Source organism: Pongo abelii, chromosome 7 (genome assembly GCF_028885655.2).
Source record: "Pongo abelii isolate AG06213 chromosome 7, NHGRI_mPonAbe1-v2.0_pri, whole genome shotgun sequence".
In the NCBI taxonomy this organism is placed as follows: Eukaryota; Metazoa; Chordata; class Mammalia; order Primates; family Hominidae; genus Pongo; species Pongo abelii.
Window position 1 is genome coordinate 64232185 of NC_071992.2, and position 26413 is coordinate 64258597.

The window sequence follows — 26413 nt, forward strand, 5'->3', positions numbered from 1 at the left end:
AGTATTAGACTACAACTGAAATCCTAGGCTTGGGAAACTAGAAAGAGACTAATCAAGTTAGTTTGGCCAGGTTAATGTGCCGGGTAAAGTGGGTGCATTAGATAGAGTGGCTGAGATGGGGGGAATACTTTTTTATGTTCAAGTTGGTCATATTTATTTAATTGAGCATCAATCATTGCATGGGTGAATGAACTAGGTAATATTTAACACCTAATGCAACTATTGGTTGAGATGTTGTTTTATTGGAAGGGAGGTACATTTTTAGTGTTCAATTTGGTCATATTTACTTAATTGAGCTTCAATCATTGTGTGGGTGGGTGAATGAACTAGGTAGTGTTTAAAATCTTATGCAATTATTAAATTCTTTCATTCTGGGATTGATGGAGCACCTCCCATGTCTGCAATATTATGAGTGACATAAAGGGACCCTGGGAGAATGATAAAGAAACAACAATTAAGACTAGAATTATACATTAAAAATGATATAATAAAAAATAAAATAAGACTAGACTGAAATGAAAACACTACAATGGATTCCTGTTGGTGAAATGTAGTTTAACTAGGATGTTCTAAGAAGACATGAAATATTTTTTTCCTCAGTTTCAACATACTGAAAATAAACTGCTTATATTTTAGTGTGACAGTTTTGTAGTTGACTCAGATGTTAGTAATATTTAACAAAGTTCTAATTTTCTTTGATATATTTGAAATAATACATTTTATCAAAAAATAGTTGGCAACAAGAAGGGTAGTCTTAAATATTAATAACCTATATGAATGTTTATATAAAAATTTATTTCATACACTGCCTATTAGTTAGAAATAAGCACTCTGGGGTGTCTTATAAGCTTTCTTTGAGGTTAAATAATTAATGAAAATTTATCAAAGCTTAATTAAGTCATCGGCTTTAAATGATAAATGGAAATCCAAGCATTATCTCATCAATGTAATTCTCCAAGGTTTAATATATGCACACATATTAAAAATATTTCTTAAGCAACATACGAGGATTTGGTTACCTATTTTTAGCCTAGGAAAATGTTGACATTGCATCTCCAAGGAAGAAACTGAGTTAAATATAAAAGCTTTTGCAACATAGATGTTTCATATCTTTGTATCATTGATAATTACTTTTCCTTTATTATTGATGCAATGACTAAGTTCTTTACTCACATTCAACAGCAGGAAACTCAAGTTCAGCTTTCTCTGAAATAATTTTGTGTTTTCCTATAGAGAGAACCAGGGAAGGGCATACGCCTGTGTCACAGTCACAATCTGCCAGCTCTTACTGGTGCTCTTTGTCTGGATTTCCCTTTCATCAGCTCTATCTCTGCCTGCTACCTCTCTGTGCTGATGAGACCTTATCTTTAGTCCCTAAATGCCCATGCACTCACCCTTTATTTCACAACTACATGCATATTTGGCAATAGATAACTGTTTTAAAAAGCTTTGTTAAAGTATTGGTGTGGTGAAGGGACACATATAAAAATTCTGACATGAAAAATGTGTAATGGTTCCTTCCTTCCTTCCTTCCCTCCCTCCCTCCATCCCCCCTCTTTCTACCTTCCTTCCTTCCTTCTGTTAGTCATTTATTGAGTGCCTACTATGGGAGAGCATTCTGGTAACATTCTATCAGCATCCATGAAGAGGAAATTATCGTATAACAATTGTAGTGTTTGGGTCACAAGACTTAAGTCAAGAGCTGGGCTCCTCACTTACAATATGTGTGACCTTTAGTTGGTTATGAGCATTTCATAAACTTTAATAATATCTTCCCTATTAGTGTAGGAATAATAATAACAGTAATAGTAACCTATTAAGTGTGTTAAGAAAACTAAAGAAAACAATGCATAAGATATTCTCAGCATAATGCCTAGAATTAAGCATCCCATAAATGTTAGCTGCTATTATTATGTCTAGTTTTATTATTATAATAAAAATACAGTCATCATTATATAAAAGATGCTAGAGAATCCCATTTGGTAATTGGCTTTTTCAGTTCTCTGTTAGTCGCTTGCATGAGTAAATCGAACAATTGTACTTGATATATCAGCACAGACATAGCCCATTCCTAGAGCAAAACACCACAGATAACTAAAAAACTTTAGAATAAATGAGTTAATCAGAAAAATTTCCCAGGTTGACTCAGAAAATATCTCCAATCAGTCCATTCTGTCCAAGAAGGCATGCTGTGGACCTCCTGCACCTGCTGCAATAGTTACTTCTAACAACCTCCTTTTTTTGTTCATGTTCCACTGGAGTCCTTTGGGGTATTATCTCTTCTTCCAGTCTTGCTTCTGTCTTTGGATTAGCTGCTAAACTTCATTTTTCCACCCTCTCTCTGAAAACCTTGGCTGCAACTGTGCTCGTACACTTTCCAAGGGAACTCAGCTACCACGAGTAGGATGCAGTGCCCTGTTGAAGCACCTGGCACTCACACCCTGTTTCCATCCTATGAACACAGACTTGTTCACCCTGCCATCAGCAAAAGAGGAAGGTGGTCGGGCTGTGAATACTTTTTTCCAATAAAGCCCAGTGTTTATTCAAGCAGTAAGCCTTGTTTTTTCCTGAAATCACCACAATTACCTCTTTACAATTTATGCATAAGAAAACTTTATATAGTAAAAATCTGTTCCGATTTTATTATATAATACTTATACCATAACATAGGACAAGGCCATTAGAAAGTTTGTGTTAAATAACAAAAGAGATAATTTTCCAACGAAAATATTACTGCAATTTAAATGCGACTAAAAACCTTCATATCTTGAAAATTGTCAAAACTTTAAGACAATATTTACCATATACTATAAGCCACTATTTTCACATTTGGCAGGCTATCTGGTTTCTTTCTTTTCTTTTACTTCTTTCAAATCAGTGGCCATTATAGAAGCAGGAACCTAGATTCACAGCACTATTGATTAATACGTTCCACTCTGTCAGTTTACATATTCATCAATTCTTTCCCACGTGTATTTTACTTCACAGTTCAGGAAAGAAAACATTCACATGCAATACCCTCAGATTGCTAGTTTAGGGATATTCTTTTTTATATCAGATTCCTTAATAGTTTAGAGATATCCTTCTTTATATCAGATTCCCTAATAGTTTAGAGATATCCTTCTTTATATCAGATTCTTTAATAGTTTAGAGATATCCTTCTTTATATCAGATTCCTTAATAGTTTAGAGATAACCTTCTTTATATCAGATACCTTAATAAAATCGACATGAACCATAAAAACACTAGAAAGAGTACAAATCATGCACAGAATTAGATTATGTATACGGAAATTATGAAATTGAAACATTAGATAATTATGAAGTATTATCTATTTTCAAAAAACACACAAAATGAAAAGGTAACATGGTAAAATAATGGTTAAATATAGAATAACAATTTATTGGATATAAAACATTAATAGTAAAGTGGAAACATGTCATATTCTTCTAAAATCTAGGGCCATTTTATGTGACTAATTAAAAATGTGTCTTTAATAGGAATTATTAAATCTGCAGTTTGAGGTGTGTCATTTCTTTTTCCACTAGACCCTCTAAAGAAATATAATAAAAGCATGTTACATTTTTATTGAGAAAATAAAGTAAGCATTACAAAATGTGCAAAGGAGTAAATAAGTCAATTCACATAGTCACACCATGGCATGGTGATCCTGAGAAAAAGACTGGGATGTTCCTCCTCCACACCTGTCCCTGCTCACCTGGTTCTGGATGTGGGAACTGGGGCAGCTGCTTCACAGTCTGTGTCTCATTGTCCTCATCTGGAACTGGGTGATGCGAACAGTGCTAGCTCACAAGCCTAAATGAGTTAACATATGCAGAACTCTGAGAGGAGCACTTGGCACACAGTGCTGGGACATGCTGGAGTTTGTGGCTATTATTATTGAGGTGAAAACAGTTTTAAAATAACCAGTAAACTGTCCTCAATATTTTGAAGAAAATTGAGATCCAGAGAAGATCAGTGATCTCTGAGTATAAAAGGAAGGCAAATAAATGTATCAGTCCTGAAAATAAATTGTGGTGTTATTCTTATGTGTTACATCTATTTGAGAGTTCCTTTTCTTCAGGAAATTTTATAAAATCATCAAATTTTTTCAAACATATTTTACTGACCATGTCATTTGTGCATTAAGCAGATCAACTTGGTGGACTGCTCCAACATTTAGAAACTAGCACACCTGAGGCAATCAGTAGAAGCACTGGGAACATATTGGACAAAGTGAAAACAGTGCAATTATGGTAAGTTTTGAATAGAAACATAACAAACCCTGAGGAAACAAATTAAGAAAACTAACTAGAAGAAAGAGCTAGAGACTGAGAAGTGAAATTGAATGTTCTTTCTGGCATTCACTGCTGCTCAGGTCAGAGTTGGTGTTACACCTGAATACCTTCTGAAAATAGAAAAGCAAACTGCCACAAGAGAAATACTCCCTTATCTTAGCAGGATGCTAAATGTTCTGTACCCTTGAAACAGTGCTCTGGAAATAATAGCCTGCTTGTGGTAATGGGAGCAGATGTTGTTGTCAGAAAGCACTTGCAATTACATTTTAAATTCCCCTGTGTTTCACAGAATTGTAAGACCAGCTTTGAAGGATTGTGTAGGGGAACGGAAGGAGAAATTAACTTACAATTTTATTCTAATGATTCAAGAGCAGTGAGTCTGAGCTCAAAAACTCTGCAAATGAGCGCAAATTAAATAAGCAATACACAGTAGTGACAAATGAACACAACATACATTTTCTCCAGTTTTATCAGTGAAAGTAATTAAAGACAGATATGATGCTTAGCAATGGGAGGGTCACTAATTTTCTGCTGCTAATTTATAATATACACTATTTAAATAGAAAGAAAGGGTAACTTTCTTTGATAAAAATTCTCCCAAAGTCAATATATATGTTTTGCACAATTAAATTAAAAGGTTTAAATATGGCAAGTTGTAAATTGGAATGCAATATTTCTATTCATGTAAAGTAAAGCTGCAATTTTTCTTTAAACTAAATACACAAGAAAAATATTTTCATCTAGAATACTTGTGCACTATCACTGACTTTTAATTTCTGAGTGTCTGATAGCCACTGAAGACTGAGGTCTCTTTTGGCACAGAACTATTATCCCAAGATGTGGACTGTGTCTGTCAGTGCAAGTACAGTGAAAGAAAGATACAATGTTTCTGCTTCATTCAAATTAAAATACAACAAAGAAACAATTTTTAACTGCCTGAAATAGTTATGAGTTATATAGTAAATTTTGTTTTAGTATGTAGTGTACTATGCTATACATTGTAATTCTCATTTTCAGTTAATGAGACAAGAATGCTTTGTACTACTAGTACAGATCCAAATATTAAAGTAGGTAGTATTTACACATAAATACACACACCTGCACACATACACAAATATACACAAAGAATTGAAACTGAAGGAACTTAAAATTATTTTAAAAGATAAAATATACATACATTTCAAATATCAAAAATCAAATCATCATGTTGATACTGTTATTTCTGTATTATTTATGTTTAGTATACTTCAATATTCCCTAAATTTGCCAGTTTTTTACTATATTTAATAATTTATTCTGGGCTTGGTGGCTTATGCCTATAATGCCAGCACTTTGAGAGGCCAATGCAGTTGGATTGCTTGAGCTCTGGAGTTTGAGACCAGCCTGAGAAACATACAGAGATCCTGTTGTATTAGTTAGTTCTCACATTGCTGTAAAGAAATACCTGAGTCTGGTTTAATTGGCTTATGCTTCTGTGTCCGGAATTGGTGAGTTCCTGGTCTGGCTGACATCAAGAATGAACTGCGGACCCCTGTGGTGAGTGTTACAGTTCTTAAAGGCGGCACGTCTGGAGTTGTTTGTTCCTTCTGGTGGGTTTGTGGTCTCACTGGCCTCAGGAGTGAAACTGCAGACCTACGAGGTGAGTGTTACAGCTCATAAAGACGGCGTGGAACCAAAGAGTGAGCAGCAGCAAGATTTATTGTGAAGAGCGAAAGAACAAAGCTTCCACAGCATGGAAGGGGAACCGATCAGGTTGCTGCTGCTGGCTCGAGTGGCCTGCTTTTATTCCCTTATTTGGCCCCACCCATATCCTGCTGATTGGTCCATTTTACAGAGAGCTGATTGTTCCATTTTAGAGAGAGCTTATTGGTCCATTTTACAGAGAGCTGATTGGTCCATTTTGACAGAGTGCTTATTGGTGCATGTACAAACCTTTAGCTAGACACAGAGTGCTGATTTGTGCTTTCACAATCCTTTAGCTAGACAGAAAAGTTCTGCAAGTCCCCACCTGACCCAGAAGCCCAGCCGGCTTCACCTCTCAATCCCCCTTCTAAACAGGATGCCCCAGCTGCTATTGGGAATTTGGCCGATGACCGCTCTAGCTACTTCCTGCTGGATAGGGGCAAAGAAGGGGCCCTGCAGTTGTAGTGTCCTCCAGAGGGGAGCTCTTTAGGCCATTGGAAGGGCCAGCGGGTTGGTCCAGGGGTCCTCGGTAGAAGTTGTTAGTTGAACTCATTTAGGGTTCCATTTGTAAGACCATCTGTAGCTTGATGGCCTTGATTCTAGAGGAAACAAATTTGACAAGAAAGTTAAAAATACAGGGCCCAAAGGTGAGTAATAGCAAGATGGCTGCCACAGGACCTAGAAAGGGGAGAAGCCATGTTGCCCAACTCCAGAGGTTGGTATAAGAGTTTGAAAGGCACTGTCTGATTTAAGAAGCCTTTTCCTGTAAATGCCGGGCAGCCTCTTATACTATCCCTGACCAGTTAGTGTAAAAACAACACTTTTCCCCTAAGAAGGTGCAGAGTCCTCCTTTCTCAGCAGTGAGGAGGTCTAGGCCTCAGGGGTTTTGGAGAGTCACTTCTGCCAAAGAGTCTATTTGGGATTGTAGCTACTATCCTTACTGGATAGATTTTGTTATTTCTTGCAAACTGAGAAATCCTTTGAGAGTGTGTGGTAGTAGGATAATGTAGTAGATAAACTGGCTATTCTGGTTCCTGTAGCAGTGGCTATTTCTAACCTTATAAGTAGGGGTATTAGTTGTATGGCCCTGCGCTGATGGACTTGAGCTTTGAGGGGTGCTGATAGGGTCTGATTTCCATAAGATTAGAAGTTAGGATAATATATGTTTACACTGTTAACTTTTAGCAAACTTTACTTCTGTTGAAAACCTTGTAAGTTTGGGATTTCAATTATTCTTTGCTATTAATAAGACCTCATTCAGTCCATATTAACTTAGAATTGGTATAGATGGCTCCTTCCTGATTCTGTAAGTACTTTAAGGTTTGGCTGAGTGCAAACAATTCCCACGTTTTTATGGTAATTAATTAAGATTTAGATCCCCCGTTAGGAAACATGCTGGGTTAAGGATTTTTGATAAGAAGGCTATGGGTTGTCAGTGGCCTCAGTGCTTTTGGGCTATGCCATTGTTTACACTGACAACAAGGTGGTATTGGAGTGTTTTAGGGTTACAGAGAAGGCCTTCGATTATCAATTATAGATTTTAACTTTACCCTGGCTTTTAAAGGAATAGGGTACACTGTTTTTTCTTTACTACTTCCATCTCTCTTTCTCTTTGACTTCTTTGTCTGTCTCTTCCTCTCTCTCTCTGTGACTTTCTGTCTCTTTCTCTTTCTTTGACTTCTTCTTTATCTCTCTGTTTCTTCCTCTCTCTTTCTCTGACTTCCTGTCTCTTTCTCTCTTTCCTTTCTGCTGGTCTTTCCCTGCCTGTGCCAGCTGCTTATGCTGCTGTACTCCCCTCTCCTTCCCCTTTTTGATGGCTTTGGCAGTGTAAGACTGCCACCTCCTTGGGTTTTTGCATTGCATGCAATTCTATGATTTCCTTGTGGTATTTAATGGGGGTTCCCCCACAGGTTAGGAACTCCCTTTCCTTCCATATTGCAGCATGGGCATATAGAATTAGATAAGCATACTTGCTATCTGTATAGACATTTATTCTTTTTCCCTTTCCCAGTTCTAAGGCTTGGGTAAGTGCCACTAGTTCTGCTAACTGGCCACTGGTCCCTGGGGGAAGAGGCTTACTTTCAAGTACGGTTACATCACTAACTATAGCATAACCTGTCCTTCATATCCCATTCTCCACAAATGAACTTCTATCGGTATATACGTTAAGGCCAGTGTTAGCTAAGGGGACTTTTAAGAGGTCATCTCAGGTGGCATAAATCTGGACTATAATTTGTTGGCAGTCATGCTCCACTGGTTCCCTATCCTCTGGGAGAAAAGTGGCAGGGCTGATGGCCACACATGTATGTATTTGAAGCACCGATCCCTCAAGGAGTTGTGGCTAGTATCTAAGTAGGTGGGTGTCTGATAGCCATAAACTTCCTTTGACACCTAGTATGCCATTTACATCATGAGTAGTCCAGACAGTGAGATCCTTTCCTTGTACTATCTTGATAGCCTCTGACACAAAGATGGCCACCGCTGCAACTACCCATAAACAGTGAGGCCAGCCTTTTTCTACTATATCAATTTCCTTACTTAGGTATGCCACTGGTTGTGGGGTTGTCTTACAAGTCTGAGTAAGGACCCTGCTCTCTCTGTGACATGTAAAGAAAAGTTTTGTCCTGTCAGAAGGCTTAAAGCTGAAGCTTGTACTAGGGTCTGCTTTAAGGTTCTGAAGACTGTTTCTGCCCCTGGTTCCCATTCTACTAGATGAGTAATTCCCCTCTGGGTTTCTTTGATTAGAGTATAGAGGGGCCTGGCTATCTTGCTATATCCAGGGATCCATAGTTGGCAAAAGCCAGTGATTCCAAGGAACCCCCGCAACTGTTTTAATGTCTTAGGACAAGGATAAGCCAGTATAGGCTGTATTCATTCCTTGCTGAGGGCCCTGGTCCCTCTGGCTAAGATTAGGCCTAGATATTTGACCTGCTGTAGGCAAAGCTGGGCCTTCAACCCAGACAACTTTTACCCTTGATTAGCTAGAAAGTCCAGGAGATCTAGAGTAGCCTGCTGGCATGAGGCTTCCAAACTGGTAGCCAAAAGTAAATCATCCACTTATTGAAGGACCAGAGTGCCTGGACTTGAGAAGTGGCCTAGATCTTGGGCCAGTGCCTGACCACACAGATGAGAGCTATCCCTAAACCCCTTGGGGCAAGACCATCCACGTAAGCTGGGACATGTGGTCTTTGGGATCCTCAAAGACAAAGAGAAACTGGGAGGCAGAGTGCAGGGGGATACAGAAGAATACATCTTTGAGGTCCAGAACTGTGAGCCATTCTGCTTTCTGTGGTATTTGAGAGAGCAGGGTATAGGGGTTGGGTACAACTGGGTATAGAGGAATTACTGCCTCATTGATGAGTGTCTAAGATCTTGCACTAGTCTCCACTGACTGTTTGGTTTTTGTACTCCTAGAATTGGGGTGTTGCAGGGACTGCTGCATTTCCTTACTAAGGCTTGAGCTTTTAAATCTTTAACAATACCCTGTAATCCTTTATGAGCTTTGGGCCTTAAGGGATATTGCCTTTGATAAGGAAAAGTGGTCAGGTCTTTTAGCTTGATTTAGACTGGTTGGGCATTTTTTGCCCTTCCAAATTGTCCTTCCAATGCCCAGACTTCAGGGTTGATTCCCTCCTCAAGTAGGGGACAACAAGTGGGTAACTTGTTCACCATATTCATGTAGATAATAGCTCCAGCTTTGGCTAATATGTCCCTTCCTAATAAGGGTATGGGACTTTCGGGCATAACAAGAAAGGTACATGAAAAGAGCAAAGTCTCCCAATTACAACTGGGGAGGTGGGAGAAATACCTGGTTACAGGCTATCCCAGGATTCCTTGGATGGTAATGGACCTTGAGGACAGTTGTCCAGGACAAGAGATTAATACTGAGAAAGCTGCATCAGTGTCCAGGAGGAAGTCAATTTCCTGGCCTTCAATGGTTAAACGTACCTGGGGCTCAGTGAGGGTGAAGACATGAGCTGGCACTTGTCCCAGGCACCCTCAATCCTGTTGTTGGATCATCTGGTTGTGGGCTTCTGACCCAGACAACCCTTGTCCTCTAGGGCAGTGCACCTTCCAGTGATTGCCTCAGCAGAGTGGACATGGACGAGGGGGCAGCTTGTTTCTCATTGGACAATCTTTTTCAAAGTGTCCTAGTAAACCACACTGATAACAACACCTACCGGGTGATTGGCCTGCTGCATTTTTTGTCCTCTCTGAACCACCAAGATTTGTTTGTATGAGGGCCATGACTAAGGCTGTGGCCTTTCTCTGATCTTGCTTTTCCTTTTGGGCCTGTTCCTCTTGGTCCCTGTTATAGAACACTGAGGTTGCCAGGTTTAATAATGCTTCCAAATTTTGTTCAGGGCCCAGGGCTTTGTTTTGGAGCTTTGTCCTGGTATCTGTGGCTGATTGGGTAATAAACTTATCTTTTAGAATCAATTGACCCTCAAGTGATTCAGGTGACAAGGGAGTATATTTTCTTAAGGCCTCCCATAGCCATTCAAGGAAGGCAGAATGATTTTCTTCCTTTCCCTGAGTTATGGTGGACATCATTGAATAATTCATGGGCTTTTTCCTAATTCTCCTTAGTCCTTCTAGAACACAGGTCAACAGATGTTTGCGACTCCCGTCCCCATGATCTGAGTCAAGGTCCCAGTGGAGATCCATACTGGGGATGGCTTGCTGACAGGTAGGGAATTTGCCCCTTTCTTTGGCTGTCATTCTATCATTTACTTGACTATGATACCAGGTATCTCCAAACTCTCAAGCTGCAGCTAAAGCCGCATTCTTTTCATTAAAGGCCAGGGTTTGATCTGCCAATGGCATGGCATCTCTCCAAGTGAGATCAAAGGTTTGCCCTAGGCCCTTTAGGACATCTATGTACCTATCAGGATCATCTGAAAACTTCCCCAGGTCTGCCTTGATCTGCTTTAAATCAGAGAGGGAGAAGGGGACATGTACCCAGGTGGGGACATGTACCCGGGTTGGGCAAAATTCCACTCCCTCTACAGATTGAAGGGGACATAACCACGAACCTGGGGGTTTTTGTGTTCCTTTGGAGATTTCTTTGCTTATTTCCTTCTAGACAGGAGAGATTAGAGGAGGCTTATCATTAATAGGAAGGGGAGCTATAGGGAGGCTAGGATATGGGGGTAAGCTGAAAGGTCCTCCTGTGGGATGTAAATTGCAAGCTTTGCATAGCTGTGTACTCTCCTTCAATGAAAAGAAAGCTTGAACATAAGGTATTTCACTCCATTTGCCTTCCCTCTTACAGAAAAGATCAAGCTGCAAGATAGTATTGTAATTTGTACTTCCCTCAGGTGGCCATTTTTCCCCATCAGAGAGAGAATATTGGGGCCAGGACTTAGTGCAGAAAAAAATGAGCTGTGTTTTTTCAGGGTTTGTGGGTCAAATTGGTCCCAATGGCTTAGGATTCATTTCAAGGGTAAGCCTGTTGATGCCTGTGTGTTTCCTATCTGAAAGACAAAACCACCCACAGTTTTGGTTTGTTTTGTTTCTCCCCCTGACCAAGAACCCACAACAGTCCCTGGACCCTGTTGATCAGAATAGTTGCACTCACTGACGCAGCAGCACAAACACTGTTTTCCTCCCAGACCACAAGGAGGACCGAGGAAGGTTGGATTTAGTGGTCCCTACTGATGCATTTTTGAAAACCTACACCCTTGCCTGTCCTCCTAGACCACAAGGAGGACTGAGAAAAATTGGATTTAGTGGCCCTTACTGATGCATTCTCGAAAACCTGTTAGAGTCCTAAGCATTCTCCTGTTAGTATTGGGACCATACCTGTGTCCTATAAAGATGTTATGCCCCAAAAATGAAGTGGAGGGCCATACACTGAGGGAGGGAAGGGATCTCCAGAGTTAGAAGAGTGATTCCTTTTGTCCTCATTTATATGAATTGGAAGGATACAATTTCTGAGGCTCCCCATATCCTAGCTTCAGGAATAGCTTTTTTTAGGCCTGCTAGTCTGAGGAGGGATCCTAAAATTCCAGATAGCCCCCCCATGATGGGGTTTTGGGAAAAAATTATGTCTTTCTGATTGGTGAGCCCGGATTCCTAAAGAAAGGAATAGAGTCCTGGAGTTTCTACTAGAAGTCATTCTTACAGGAGAAACTACAAAAGCACCAGAGACAGGGAGTGATTTTTAGAAGCAGGACTAGCCTCAGAGGAGAGAGGAGAGAGGAAGTTTGTCTGGCAGGCATTAGGACCCAGGAGGCAAGGGTCAAGGTAGATAGAATAGATGGGTGAGTCTCTCTTGGGCGACATGCCTTTGAGAGTCCTGCTCATGGCCGCAGGATAACCAACTTGTTGGGACCCCAGAGCTGGATGGCTTTCCTCTCTGTCGAGCCACGGCTCAGCCCATAAGTACAGGAAAAGTGGAAGCTGTTTCCAGGCAAACCAATGCTCCCAACTCCGAAGAGTCAGGGGTTGTTAGAGAGACCTTTCCCAGAAAGTCTGACACCAGTGTCTTTAGTCCAGTGGCCTTGCTAGTTGCTTATAACTGGCCAACAGGGGCCTGATATTTAGCCCCTGAATTCTAAGGAAAAATAGGACAGAATAGCAAGTGAAAGAGGCCCGATGGTGCTCACTGCTTGGCGATAGGTGATTGTCCCTTCATGTTCACCAAAATGTGTCCGGAATTTGTGAGTTCTTGGACTCACTGACTTCAAGAATGAAGCTGCAGACCCTTGCGGTGAGTGTTACAGTTCTTAAAGGTGGCATGTCTGGAGTTGTTCATTCCTTCCGGTGGGTTCATGGTCTCACTGGCCTCAGGAGTGAAGCTGCAGACCTATGCGGTGAGTGTTACAGCTCATAAAGGCAGCACGGACCCAAAGAGTGAGCAGCAGCAAGATTTACTGCAAAGAGTGAAAGAACAAAGCTTCCACAGCATGGAAGGGGACCCGGGCAGGTTGCCGCTGCTGGCTCGAGTGGCCTGCTTTTATTCTCTTATTTGGCCCCACCCACATCCTGCTGATTGGTCCATTTTACAGAGAGCTGATTGGTCTGTTTTAGAGAGAGCTGATTGGTCCATGTTACAGAGAGCTGATTGGTCCGTTTTGACAGAGGGCTGACTGGTGTGTTTACAAATCTTTAGCTAGACACAGAGTGTTGATTGGTGCATTTACAATCCTTTAGCTAGACAGAAAAGTTCTCCAAGTCCGCACCTGACCCAGAAGCCCAGCCATCTTCACCTCTCATTTCTGCAGGCTATACAAGAAGCATAGCAACTTCTGCTTCTGAGAAGGCCTCAAGAAACTTGCAAACATCATAGAATGTGAATGGCAACCCAGGTGTCTTACATGGTGCAGCAGGAGCAAGATAGTGAGGGGAAAGGTACTACACACTTTTAAACAACCTGATGTCATGATAACTCACTTACTCACTATCACAAGAACAGCACAGAGGGGATGGTGCTAACACATCCCTGATAACTCTGTCACCATGATCCAATAACCTCTCACCAGACCCCAGCTTCAACACTGGGGATTACAATTCAAGATGATATTTGGGCAGGGACACAGACTCTAACAATATCACCCGTCTCTACAAAAAGTACAAAAATTAGCTGGGTGCGATGGTGCACATCTGTAGTCCCAGCTATTCAGGAGGCTGAGTTGGGGAAATCACTTAAGCCCCTAAGGTCAAAGCTGCAGTGAATTGAGATTACACCACTGAACGCCAGCCTGAGCAATAAACCAAAAAAAAAAAAAAAAAAAAAAAAGATAAAAAATAAATTAGCCAGATGTGGTGGTGCATGCCTGTGGTTCCAGCTACTTGGGAGGCTGAAGTGGGATGGTCCCTTGAGCCCAGAAAATTGAGGCTGCAGTGAGCTATAATCATACCACTTCACTCCAGCCTAGGCAACAGGGTATCACTCTATGTAATATTTTTTCATGTTACATATATGTTTTATCTTGAAGCAAAATCATAAGGAGTCTAGCACCAATATTTTATGTATTAAGAAGCCCAGGTCAGGTGCAGTGGCTCATGCCTATAATCCCAACTCTCTGGGAGGTGGAAGCAAGCAGATCACTTGACCCCAGGAGTTCAAGGCCAGCCTGGGCAACATAGTGGGGCCATCTCAACAAAAAATTAAAAATTAGCCAGGTGTGGGGGTACATGACCCTTGGGAGGCTGAGGCAGGAGAATTGTTTGAGCCCAGGAGGTTGAGATTATAGTAAGCTAGGGTCACACCGCTACATTCCAGCTAGGGTGACAGGAGGAGACCTTGCCTCAAAAAAAAAAAAAAAAAAAGATTTGCTTTTTTTTTTTTTTCTCTTGGCAAGAGTCTGACTAGATGTGGCCAGGTGGAAGAGCTGCCACTGCAGGACCAAGATGACTGGCACACTCCTAACAGATCTTCAGAGGGAAGCCATCAAGAGTAGAGGGAGGAAAGACACAGAAGCTGGGCTGAAGGGGGAGGAAGCTGGGAAGCCCACAAGGGGCAACAATGAACAGGAATTGTTCCTGGTCCCCAATGACTCTGAGGGAAGGATGAGTTGAACTGGCAAGGAGCAACCTGCTCTCAACATAGGCCTCTGGAATGTTGGCAGGAGGAGACCCCTTGACCACCAAAGGCATTTGAGTTGGCAGGGAGTGCTGCTTAGAGAAATGGTAGGGCTAGCAAGCCAGCTGATGTAGAGCCCAGAGAGTTTAACGAGGAAGGTTATTAAGCAAAGCATGGCCAGGGATGCCATCCCGCTAGGCTCAACTGGCTCCCATAGGAGACTTTAGTCCCAGGGGAACTGTTGGATCTGAACTCTGCAGAGAAGCCTTGCCCATCAGACATGGCCAGTCTGACCTGAGCTCCCCTTGGTCTGCTAGCCTCACCTGGGACCCGAGTCTGGTCATGACTGCTTGCAAAGCAGCCTCAGGTTCCCTGGGGCCCTGCATCATAGGTTTTGTGTTGGCAGATTGTGCCTCACTAGCAGAGGTCTCCAATGGGGCAGCCCCCATGGCCATGCAGCATCCTGCACACTCCTTCCCCACAGTGTAGCATCCCAGAGCCCGAAGCAACTCCCTGACATCACTTTGCCGGTGCATGTGTGCATGGGTTAGTCTTGCTTTTCTTGCCCCACCAACATGAGTGTGTGCATGCAACCTGCCCGGCCACTGCTGTGGTGGGGATGCAGTCCACTCTCCTCTCCCTGCCAACCACGATTACAGTTGAAGCCTTGGCAGGCACAGAGCCAGCCAGCCCCACCCCCATCAGTGCCCTGCCCTTGTGCCAACACTGCCATGGAACTGAAACTAGGCACAGAAACAGCAGATCCTCCTCAGCCCTGAAAAACTACCCCTTCCTGCAGCACACACAGAATGGGCACAGACCTGTGCCCACCAGCACCTTGCCCCTGTGCCAATACAACCACCAGTGAAGCCACATGCACAGTCACGAGGAGGGGCTCCCCACCCTCCCAGCCACATTGCCTTCACCACTGTGGTTAACACCCACAATGAGGCAAGCACCCCAGCATGCACTAGTATTCTGCTGCAGCCAACAAGCATGCACCCCACAGTGCTGTCACTGACGCTGCTACTGGCATGTGCAAATGAGTACAGATCCCACTGTCATGCCACTATGAAATGCTTTGGCTGACACTACACATCAGAGTGAAGTGACCAGCAGTCCAGGGGCACCTTGCCCTCTGACCCAGTGCAGTAGATTCCTAACATCAGGGAGCAAAAGAACAAAGTTAAGGCCTGATACAAATCCCCCAGAGTTACAGCATGCAGTCCAGGAGCTGAGAACTGAGCCCTCTAAAATTTTCCAGAAATGAAGCCAGTTGGCTGAATCCACCTTATACAACAATCAAACCCTCAAAATCATCAAACTAAATAAAAGAGAAAAAAACATCCAAAGGCCAGCAGCCTCAAAGATTGAAGGAACATAAGCCCACAAAGACAAGAAAGAACCAGTGCAAGAACCCTGAAAACACAAAAAGCCAGAGTGCCTTCTTTTCTTCAAATGACTGCACCACTATTCCAGCAAGGGTTTTGAACCAGGCTGAGATGGCTGAAATGATGGAAATAGAATTCAGATAATGGATATAAAAATATCATTGAGATGCAGGAATACATTGAAACCCAATCCAAGGAAGCTAAGAATCACAATAAAACAATGCAGGAGCTGACAGACAAAATAGACGGTAGAGAAAAGAACATAACCAACCTGACAGACTGAAAAACACACTATCAGAATTTCATAATACAATCACAAGTATTAACAGCAGAATGGACCAGGTCAGGAAAGCATCTCAGAGCTTAAAGACTGACTTTCTGAATTAAACAGTCAGACAAGAATAAAGGAAAAGGAATGAAAAGAAACAAAACCTCCCAGAAGTATGGAATAATTCAGAAATCAAATCTGACTAACTGATGTCACTGAAAGACATGTGGAGGGTGTAAGCAATTTTGAAAGCATATTTTAGGATATCATCCATAAGAACTTGCCTAACCTAGCTGGGGAGACCAACATTCAAATCAAGAAATGCATAGTACCCTGGTAAGATACTCCACAACTTCATCCTGAAGGCACATAATCATCAGGTTTTCCAAGGTCAAAATGAAAGAAAAAGTGTTAAAGGCAGCTAGAGAGAAAAGCCAGGTCACCTGCAAAGAAAAGTTCATCAGACTAATAGCAGATGTCTCAGCAGTAACCCTATAAGCCAGAATAAATTGGGGGCCAAAATTCAAAATTCTTAAATAAAAGAAATTCCAACACAGAATTTTATATCTGGCCAAACTAAGCTTTATAAGCAAAGGAGAAAAATGTTTTTCAGACAAGCAAATGCTGAAAGAGTTTGTTACCAACAGACCTGCCTTAGAAGTGCTACTGAAAGAAGCACTAAATCTAGAGAAAAAGAACATTACCAGCCACTACAAAAACGCACTGAAGTACACAGACCAGTGACACTATAAAGCAACCACATAAACAAGTCTGCATAATAACCAGCTAACATCTGGATAACAAGATCAAATACACACAAACCAGTATTAACCCTGAATGTAAATGGGCTAAATGCCCAAATTAAAAGGCACAGAGTGGCAAGCTGGATAGAGTTAAAACCCATTGGTGTGCTGTCTTCAAGAGACCCATCTCATGTGCAATGACACCTATAAGCTCAAAATAAAGAGATGGAGAAAAATCTACCAAGCAAATGAGAAACAGAGAAAAGCAGGGGTTGCAATCCTAATTTCAGACAAAATAGACATTATACCAACAAAGACCAAAAAAGACAAAGAAAGACATTACATAATGGTAAAGGGTTCAATTCAACAAGAACTAACTATCCTAAATACACATGCACCCAACACAGAAGTGCCAAGATTCGTAAGGCAAGTGCTTAGAGACCTTCAAAGACACAGACTCCCACATAGTGGGAGATTTCAACACCCCAACAACATCTTAGAAGGATTATTAAGGCAGAAAATTAACAAAAATTTTCAGGACCTAAACTCAGCACTGGGTCAGATGGACCTGATAGATATCTACAGAACTCTCCACCCAAAAAGAACAGAATATACATTCTTCTCATTGCCACAGGGCACATACTCTAAAGTCAATCAAATCATCAGACACAAAACACTCCTCGGTGAATGGAAAATAACTGAAATCATAGCAATCAGACCACGGCACAATCAAATTATAAATCAAGACTGAGAATTCACTCAAATCTACACACAATTACATGGAAATTGAAAAACTTGCTCCTGACTGACTTTTGGATAAATAATGCAATTAAGGCAGAAATCAAGAAGTTATTTGAAGCTAATAAGCACAAAGATACAATATACAAGAATTTCTGGGATACAGCTAAGGTAGTGTTAAGAGGGAAATTTATCAGGGGCCAAGATGGCCAATTAAAAGTAGCTGTGGTACAGTCTCAGTATACAAAATTAAGGTGCAGAAAATCACAAGCATTCCTATACAGCAACAACAGACAAGCAGAGAACCAAGTCATAAATGAACTCCCATTCATAACTGCTAAAAAGAGAATAAAGCACCTACGAATACAGCTAACAAGGGAAGTGAAAGATCTCTTCAAGGAGAACTACAAACCACCACTCAAGGAAATAAAAGAGAACACAAACAAATGGAAACATATTGCATGTTCATGGATAGGAAGGATCAATATAGTGAAAATGGCCACACTGCTCAAAGTAATTTCTAGATTCAATGCTATTCCCATTCAAAGATCACTGGCATTCTTCACAGAATTAGAAAAAAAAATGCTTTCAAATTCATATGGAACCAAAAAAGAGCCTGAAGAGCCAAGACAATCTGAAGCAAAAAGAACAAAGCTGGAGGCATCATGTTACCCAACTTCAAACTATACTACAAGACTGCAATAATCAAAAAAGCATGGTAGTGTTACAAAAACAGATACACAGACCAATGGAACAGAATAGGGATCTCAGAAACAAGACTGCACATCTACAACCATCTGATCTTTGACAAACCTGACAAAAACAAGCAATGAGGAAGGAATCCTCTATTTAATAAATGGTGCTGGCAGAACTGGCCAGCCATATGCAGAAAATTGAAACTTGACCCCTTTCTTACACCCTATATAAAAAATAACTCAAGATGATTTAAAGACTTAAAGGTAAAACCAAAAACTGAAAACCCTAGAAGAAAATTTAGGCAATAATATTCAGGACATAGACACAGGCAAAGATTTCATGAAGAAAATACCAAAAGCAATTGCAACAAAAGCCCAAATTGATGAATGGGATCTAATTAAAAAAAAAAAGAGCTTTTTTTTTTTTTTTTTTTTTTTTTTTTGATACCAAGCCTCACTCTGTTGCCCAGGCTGGAGTGTACTGGCACTATCTCGGCTCACTGCAACCTCTGCTGTGAATTGTTTTTCTTAACCTGTGTTCCTTAGACAGCAAAGTTAGTGAAAATTTCTCAGCAGGATTATATACAGTTGATTTGTATTTCTGCTTTTCAAAAGCAATGCATGTGTATGCCTGTGCGTGTGTCTTGGCCTATTTATTTTATTATGGATAGTCTAATATAAAATTTGCTTAGTTCTATATTTTTTTTTTTAAGAGAAACATTGGGATAGAGTATCCAGAAGTGTCTGCACCTACAATTGTTAATAAACAGCTTCTACCAACCCAGAGCCTAGGCATAATTAATTATGGAGATGAGAGTCTATGCTGCCTCAGTTCTTTAGGTTATATCAAGTTTTTCTACCAGCAGCAGGTTATACAGACATTAATAGGTCTCCCCACAACAGCCCCCCACCATAACACTAACACCTTCATCACCTTAGTTTTTACAGACAGAACCACCTAGCACATACTAGTTGTCACAATATACTCATCCCACACACTTAAGGTGATTTGTTAGTTCTGATAATGCTTCACATAGCCCAACTGTTTTGTTTGTTTGTTTGTTTTTTAATCTGGTCTCTGGTTTACTCTTTTAAAATAAGCTTTAAACTTGGACAGAATTCAGTAGCTGAATAAATAAATAATCAGAAAATAACTGATGATTAATTTTATGTGTCAGCTTGACTGGGCAATGATGCCCAGCTATTTGGTGAAACACAGTTTTGGATATTTTCTGTGAAGGAGTTTTTTGTATTAGTTCAATATCTAAATTTTTGAGTAAAGCAGATTACCCTCCTTAACATGGATGGGACTCAACAAACTAACTGAAGAGTTTAAGGGAACAAAGCCTGACCTCTCCTGTGCAAAAATGAATCACAACAGCAGACAGACTTTGGACTTGAACTGGAACTCTCCTGAGTCTCCAACCTGTCAGCTTACCCTGTAGAATTTGGACTTAACCAAGTCTTCACAAACTGTTAGCCAAATCCTTAAAATAAGTCTCTCTGTGTATGTATATGCATGTCCTGTTGGTTCCGTCTATGAAGAATACTGACTAATATATATGTCTTTATAAATCTGCGACTGTCTCAACTTTTAGAACTTACTGGGATTGCCAGTCCTGCTGATAATGAAATTATTACTGAAGTGCCAGGAGTTCAGTCTAGGTCCTACTGCTTCACTGCACAGAAAGCCAATCACTGAGAATAGTATTGCTTGGGAACAAGGTTTTATTCAGGTGCTGCAGCCAAGGAGAATGGAATATCAGCCTCAAATCCATCTCTGTGATGGACTGGAATTAAGGGTTTATATAGCAGGCGAGAAATGTAACCATGTGAGGGAAAACAGAAATTAGGGCGGGGTAAGAAAGAGGAGTTGGTCAATAGGAAGCAGGTGGTCACTTAGGCAATTGTGATGGGTGTAGAGTCCTGAATCTCACTGTCCAGATGTGGTGACTTGGTAAGTTTCATGTCTTTGATACTATCTGGGAGACCTGATGGTTGGTTTCCTGGAAAAAAAAAAAAAAATCAGATAAGACAATTGTAACTTTCTCAAGTTTTAAGACTGGGAGGATCAATTTTTATGTTTATTCAAAAGAATCCCTAAATATCATTTTTATGGGACAGTTGGTCTGATTTCAAAATCTTAAAAGACAACCACCAATTTGTTGCAGGAATGCATTTCCCTCCTTTTCCAGACTGCCATGGCCTCGCTTCCTGCCCTGTTTTCCTTAGGCCCATTGTGGACTCTAAGACCTCTGAGCTGCAAGAGCCATCACCAGAGAGAGCACCATCCATCCAAAGTACAAAGAATTATTCAAATAAAAAAACTGAGTTAGTTTTCTAGGTGAATATGTACATCTTATGGAAGTAGATATTTTAAAGTAATATTTACTAAATGTAATATTTATTATATATTAAAAAATAGAAAAAGTTAAACTAAAATATTTTATCTTTTGTTAAGTCACAAAATTTTCTGTGGAATGTATATAATTTGTGCAGATATAAAATGACATTTATATCTACAAATGTAAAAATATATTTTATATATACAGTGAAATATACAATGAATACATCTACATTTTAGATCATCTGAGATTTATGTTCTTTGATTTTTCACCCTTCAGTTGTGTGAACTGTGCTATTTGGAGATCAGGGGACAAAAGTATTTTTCAAATATTTATGAAGAGTAATAGAAGCATGTGGATTCAAACAAGGAAGAACAGGAAAGAGCAACAGGGATGACTTTGATATATCAGGACGTGAAAAGATGCTCTTTAAATTACACACAAAAAAATAGCACAAAGAATGCAAAGCCTTACTGACCAAGGTTTTTGTGGCTCTTTGTTAATTTTTTTTAGTCTAAATAAGTAAGATGACCCTATCAAATAGGGAATGAAGTTGGGGAATATGGAAGCAGGAGGGGAGAACTCTTTTTTGACTGATTTTGTCCTTTTCTCCAGAAGCACTCCTCTTGGTCAAAAGCACCAAGACTGCTTGCTGACAATTGTAAAATTTCTCTGTGTAAACTTTAAAGAGTGGTTGAGAACAAGACAGGGATATGATGACTGGAGGTATGTAAAGTTACCCTTATGCAAGGTAAACTTTGTTAGTTATCCCGAAGCCATAGCATAGAGGCTAGGCCAAATTGGTGACAGCTTTTTAAATAACTAGGCTGTGAGCAATGGGAAGAGGAAGATATATATACATATATTGCACCCAATGCTTTTAAGTTATGATAAATGTGCCATTCTGGACACTGGAAAAAACAATCAACAACAACAAAAACAATAATTCAACATGGGCTTACGAGGACAAGAGCACGGTAGACCGTTCTCATATGACCATTTTTAATTAAACTTATTACACCAATAATTTAGGAGAATGACATGTGTCCTAGTCAGCTCAGGCTGCTATAAAAAATTACCATAGGCTGTGCGGCTTAAACGACACATATTTTTTTCTTCTCACAGTTTTAAAGGCTGGAAAGCCTGAGATCAAGGAGCCAGCATATTCAATCTGGTGAGAGCTGCTTACTAGTCTGCAGATGGGCATCTTCTTACTGCATTTGCACATCATGGAGAACAGTGTGTGTGCGTGTTGGGGGGTGGTGGGGGAGAGAGACATAGAAAGAGAGAGAAAGACAGAGAGAGCTCTCCTCTCTCCTCTTATAAAGGTACTAACCTCATTCTGAGGGCTCCCCCTTCATGATCTAATTACCTTCCGAAGTTCCCACCTCCTAAAACTATCACTTTGGGGATTTGCATTTCAGCATTGAATTTTTTGGGGGGGGCACACAGAGTTAGTCCATAACATGAATGGTGTATTGTACTTCAAAATGGTTTGTCATAAGCCTGAACGTATTTGTATACTTAATTATGTGTGAGTTTGTATAAATAGTTGAAATATTTTAACAGTTGTTATATAGATAGACAAAGGATGAAGTAAACTCCAAGCCTCTATTCTCAGTTCTGGCATATAGGCTAATTTTTTTAAGGATTTCACAGAGCTGCTTGCTTGCTTATTAAATTTGCTGATGGCACAAAGCTGGAGGAAGGCCTAATTGGGATCCAAAAGGAGACTGGGAAGAGCATGTCAAATACTTCTCTTCAGTCTTCTAGTCAGTATCTGAAAGTCCTTATCTTAACACTGACTCAGGGAACCATAATGACAAGCTCTGTTAAAGTGAAAATCCTTGTACTTTGTGCCTTTTCAAAGAATTATTTTTATTTATTTTAGCTTAACATCTAAAGACTTCATTATTCCCTTTTAGTTCACTGAAATCATTGTTACATGTTAGAATAAGCCAAGAACTTTTAAACTGGAGAGTCTTAATTAATTTCTATTTATATTTTTCTAGAAGTAAAAACAAAGAAAACAAACTCAAAAATAATCACATTGAAAATCAGTCAAGAACATATATGAGAAATGTGGCCCCTATCACAAAGCGCTTTATTTAGAGAGCATAAAAGGAAAGATGCTCTCCTTTTGAACATCAAGGGCAAATGTTTTGTTCCACCTAAAGGTGACTTTCAGCAGCTCAATTTATCTAGTTTTCAGTTTCTATGTTATCCATAGTAAAATAGAAAATTACTTATTGAAAAACATTGATGAATAGTTTAAGATTTCTTAACATAAATAATGTATATGTATTTGTATTTATATGTGTGCATATAGATGTAGGTGTGTGTGTATAGTGGGTGTGAATATGTGCACTTAATTGGAGCTATGTAGGACCTTATACTAATGTGCATTAATAAGAAATAATTCACCTAAGTGTGTTTCTGGATTTGGGGAATGCAAAAGTTTCATATCAACATTATTTAGGCATAATTTACATGTGGTAAATTTTATCTTTTGAAATCTTATGGTTTGATGACTTTTTTTACCACAAAAATCAGGTTATTTGCATGACTCAAAGACTTTCTTCCTGTCTTGCAGTCAGAGCCCCTCACTTAACTCTAGTGCTTGGCTAATACTGGACTGGATTCTGTACATATAGATTAGATTTTCCTTCTCTGTAATTCATTTAAAATATAGTCAGACTGTATGCACACAGTTTGCCTTCTTTATCTAAGCAACATGTTCAAGTCATCCATTTTCTTGGGTCTATGTAGTTCATTTCTATCTATGCTTGAGGAATTTTCCATTGCAGGGATATACCACAACACATCTCCTTATCTGTTGATGAACATTTGGATTATATTTTCCAGGTTTTGGTTATTATGAATAGAATTCTTATAAGTATTTGTGCAGGCATACATTTTCATTTCTTTTAAGTAAACCACTACAAGAATTGTGGGGTCAAATGATCAGATGTAAGATTATTTTGATAAGAGATTGCTAGATTACTTTGCCACGTTTGTGTTCAATATGGTTTCCAACAGCACAGTATGAAAGCTCCAATTGTTCTAATTTACCCTAACACGTGGTGTTTCAGGCATCTTATTCTTAGTCATTCTAAAGGATGGGAATTTCTCTGGTAATTAGTGATGTTTGACACTTTTTAAAGTGCTGATTAGCATTCAGATATATTACTTTTTGAAGTGTCCTTCCAATTATTTTCTCCTTTTAAAATTCAATTATTTCCATTGTTACTGAATTGTAGATGTCTTTATAGACTCCGGATAGAAATTGTTGGTCAGATGTATGTTTTGCAAATAGAGTCTGCTGCTCAGCAGCTTGCTCTTCATTTTCTTAGTGATATAATATTGAAGAGAACAAGTTTTTAATTTAAGTGAATTCTAATTTTCTAATTTATTTTCTCTACTGACTCACCTGTTTTTGTCATATCTAAGGAAATGTTTATCCTAAAGTTGAAAATAAACAAACATACAAAGAAATTAACAAACTCCTAAGCCTTCTACCTAAAGTTTATAATTTCAGTGTTTACATTTAGATACATGTCATGATTTAAGTTAATGTTATGTGCATACTGAGATAAGTTTTAACTTGGTTTTTTCATGTGAATTGTCAGTTGTTCTAACATCAGTTTTGGAAGAGACTATCCTTTCTTTATGAAATTTCCTTGGCATATTTGTGAAAAACATCATGATTTGGCAAATATCCATGAAACTATATGCAAGCTCATTATTCTGTTATATTGATCTACATATCTATCCTTTTGTCGATAATTCTATGTCTTGATTACTGTAGTGTTTTGGTAAGTTTTGAAATTAAGAAGTGTCTTGTAATTTTAGCCTTTTCAATGTCATTTTGACTATTCTAGGCACCTTGTGTTTCCATAAAATTTTTGAATGAGCTTACCAATTTCTACTAAAAATGCCAATATTTGTATTGGAATTTCATTACATTATAGGTTTCATAACAATATTGAATATTTCAAATTATGAACAAAGTATATATCTACATTTATTTAGGTATTATTTATATTACTTCAGCAAAGTTTTGTAATTTTTAATCTGCTACTCAACTACATATTTACTTGAATTTATCCCTAAATTCTTGATGCTTCATCTTGGCATTATAAATGATACTGCTTTTCTGGTTAGCTTTTGTTTTCCAACTGTCTGTTACTAGTATAAAAATACAATTTATTTTATATGTTGACTTTGTATGTTCTGACCTTTCTAAATTCAGTTACACTTCTAATAGTTTTATCTTTTTTTTAAATTTCTTAGGATTTCCACTTTATATGTTTGCATCACTTATTAATAAAGGCAGTTTTTTCTTTCTCCTTTCTGATATATATGCATTTTATTTCATTTTCTTACCTCGCAACACTGGCTAGAAACTCAGTGCACTGATGAAATAAAAGTAGTCATCGCCTTATTCCCAATGTTAGAAAAACTTTAAATACAATATCAGTGTAGGTTTCTTTTTTATGTACATTGTTAAGGTCAGGAATTTCCCTTCTAGCCCTAGTTTGCAAAGCAATATATCAAAAATTACTCTTAAATGTTGTCTAATTATTTGCTCATACTTACTGAAAATATGTTATTTAAACAAATATTCTATCAATAAAGTTAATGATATTGATTATGTTTAGTTTATTAAACCAGAACTTACATACAATAGTGTTTAAAACTTTTGAGAGGAGTTACAAATAAGCAAGGAGGAAGGAAAGGCTAGAAGGAACCTGTGGAATTGAAATGAAGTCAGAATTATCACTATAAACTCATGTTTACCTTAATCTATTAAAAGACAGATGAAATTAAAACAAATTGTAGACATATATTGCTTGGTATACATACCTACATTTCTAGCTCTGTTGCTGTGTGGGCCTAGAAGAAATGACACTCTGGTAACAATGAGAATTCCTAAAGCCAAGATATTTGTTTCTATTACCATTCTTCAATTAAAGCAAGGAGAGCCATTTGCAGAAATGGCTGATGCTAATACTGCGGTAGAGAAAATACCAAATGTTCCTGGGGCATCTTGTCGTGCATGAAAATAAAGAAATTAAAAAAAAAAAAAACACAGGTGATAGTATCATGTCAAAAAGACCCAGGAGTCAAGTAGAAAGAGCTACTAATTACCAAAGCTAAGAATTTGATCAATAAAATAGATATTTATAGCATTAAATTATAACCCAAAGAATAAAATTAAAATCCATATTCATGGCCGGGCCCGGAGGCTCATGCCTGTAATCCCAGCACTTTGGGAGGCCGAGGCAGGCAGATCACGAGGTCAGGAGATCGAGACCATCCTGGCTAACAGGGTGAAAAAATGTCTCTACTAAAAAAAATACAAAAAATTAGTCGGGCTTTGTGGCAGGCGCCTGTAGTCCTAGCTACTCAGGAGGCTGAGGCAGGAGAATGTTGTGAACCCGGGAGGCAGAGCTTGCAGTGAGCTGAGATCATGCCACTGCACTCCAGCCTCGGCGACAAAGCGAGACTCTGTCTCAAAAAAAAAAAAAAAAATCCATATTCATATAAATAAATGAATGAATAAATAAATGGACCAAAAGGGATAAGTTTTCCTTACAGAAGAATTCTAAATAATAACTTTAGAAGGAATGAGAGAAGTGAAAAATCACTACTGGAGTACCATCATAGTATTAGCTGCAGCCAAGATTCACTGATGAATGCTTAAAATTAGTGGCCAAAA